This window comes from Bactrocera latifrons, unplaced genomic scaffold (genome assembly GCF_001853355.1).
Source record: "Bactrocera latifrons isolate USDA-ARS-PBARC rearing strain unplaced genomic scaffold, ASM185335v1 scaffold_4, whole genome shotgun sequence".
NCBI lineage: Eukaryota > Metazoa > Arthropoda > Insecta > Diptera > Tephritidae > Bactrocera > Bactrocera latifrons.
In genome coordinates, this window is record NW_017537045.1 from 837,937 (window position 1) to 840,446 (window position 2,510).

The 2,510-nt window shown below is 28.8% G+C and overlaps 1 protein-coding gene across 5 annotated transcripts in view; it reads left to right on the plus strand.

Annotated features, from left to right (window-relative positions):
• LOC108972483 (protein suppressor of sable) overlaps positions 1–2,510 on the plus strand; it is a 14,380-nt gene that overhangs the window by 1,359 nt on the left and 10,511 nt on the right. The window contains exon 1 of one of the 5 annotated variants that reach the window (XM_018939096.1): positions 187–371. The exons of 2 other annotated variants lie outside the window; for them this stretch is intronic. The gene's annotated coding sequence lies outside the window, so the exon portion shown is untranslated. Of the gene's footprint in view, positions 1–186; positions 372–2,510 lie in introns of those variants that run through there. 2 more of the 5 variants (XM_018939097.1, XM_018939098.1) reach the window with 2 other exon arrangements.

Sequence of the window (2,510 nt, forward strand, 5' to 3'; positions counted from 1 at the left end):
TAATATGCTATTACTATAAGCTAATATATAAAATATTCAGATATTCATATCTATATGCATGTAAAACGGCACAAATTTTGCCCGTTTTGTGCGAGTGAAACGCAACATTCTCAGTTGTGTATTCGTCAGAGCTGAACTGAACTATTGAATAGCGATTTCTCGTTTCATTCAAGTTGAAATTGTTGAATTGTTCATTACAGATACTTCATGTTAAAGTTTAAGCGGAACACATATAAAATAATAAAATGTCTTATCTAAGTAATATATAAGGCACTACTATCTACCTACAAATACTACTACCTAATTACATAATTAAAATATAAACAACGTACTGGAAAAACGTAAAGTCTAAAAAAGAAGTAATATAAAATGTATGATTAATTTTGCAAAGTATATAAAAATTAGCTCCTCCTACTCGCAGGAGTATAAACTATATATAAATATATTATACACATATATATATATATATATATATTTGTATGTATGCATGTATGTATGAATATATGTATACCTTATCTGAAGGCTACGAACGAAGAGGCAGAAAGAGCGCGCGTAAGGGGAAATATGAGAGTAGCGTTTAGCTCTCACGTAATGACGTAAAATGCCAACTCTCAAGTTTTATCTCCCTCCATTTGAGTATTAGTGTTTCTTGACTCGGTTTATTACCATACGAAATGCGTATTATCATTAAAAAATTACGACGGTATGTATGTATGTACACCAGGAAATAACAATTTCACAATTTTCGCGAAGACCAGACTCTTAAACACATGCGTTTACATACATACATACGTAATGTAAATGTATAACGTATTAGAATGGGTTGAGTTTGAGATTTTTCCATACGTGCACCAAATCGTCTACTCAAAGAGAACAAAGTATAAATGGCTTATTTAATTAGTATATACGCTATTTATTTTTTTTTCATCTGAATGCCAATATATTGTTGGCAAGTTGTGCGAAAAATCAAACATTAAATACATAATAATAACATATCAGTGTTCCAAAATCACATTTATTACCAAAATCAAGCAATAATTTATGAATCATCTCATACATTTTGAGAACTTTCTATTTTTTTTTAGAGTGCATCATACCTATTAACATACATACATACAGGCATATAATTGATCAAACAAAGAGTAAAGCAACGGCAAAGCTGGAACTAATTTATTTTACATACTTACATGTACAGTATGCACAAAACATGCCAACAAAACAAAATTAACGCATTGGCGAGAGGAAAATGTTTTGCCTACCCTCTCGCTTGCCTAATTCAGCAAGAGAGCGCAAGGTTATCCACTTGCATATGTGTTTTCGACGCTCTCTTGTGATATATCAGTATGAGTGCATATACGTGGTATACATTAGTATGCAAGCAGTTAAGAATGAGTAATTAATTTATTTTTCTTAATTTGGTCACATATTTCAAATCATATTGTGTCGTTCGCACAATAAGTTATATGTTGGTATATTTCTAGCTTGTTATTTTTAATTAATGTAATTTTTTTAAGCTACAGTGAAAACTTGTTAATGGGAACCTTTGTACATAAATTATAGTTTTTTTCTTTTTGATAACGATGCTAATTTTTTTTTACCATTTAACTAAAGCTGTACAGAATTTTAATTTACACGTAAATATAAAAATATCTCAAATTCATAATAAATATAATGAAATATTTACTTATATACCTACGTACGTATGTATATCTAAATATCGACAGTTTACAAGACGAATGTAATAACTTAACACAACAGAAAAAATTAGTTAAGAGCGCGCTCAGTCTCTGACACAATAATTATTTCATCCAAACAATGCGGCATAAACAATGCATTCTGACGAAATTAAACGCTAAATAATAATAAACCAACAAAAACTATTGTTTATAAAAGCTTATAACTCCATAAAACCAGGTGCAGCTCTTATTAATTACCACAACTGTATATTTCCCCTCCATATTGTTATATTAGCTATCTATTATTACATTGTAAACAGTCGCTTTATTCGAGTTGGGAACGTCGATAGATAATTAACTACAGAAAAACATGAGAGCGCAAATGAGAGCAATCAATATATATATACATATACATTCATACATACATATGTATATACATGCATACATACATCTTTGACTAAACTAGTGAGTGGCACAGGTGATATAATTAAAGCAGAACTGTCAAAAAATCGATTATAACTGTAAATTATTGACAAGTTGACAATTGTTTGAAATAATTAAAACCAATTTATTTGTTAATCCAAATATTGGATTTATATAATTTTGCTAATATAATTTTTTTTAACATCCTTTGCATTTGTTCTGGTATCTAAGTGTTTTTTTTTTTTAATTATTTTTGTATTATGTTTCATCTACGCAATTATTTTCTATACTTCGGGCGTTAAAAAGATGAGTTCGACGATTAATCGATAAAATTATCGTTACTTCGAAAGCGTAAAAGCATTTAATTTTTGAAAATTTTGATATTAGAAGTTAACTTTTGTTTTATATTGG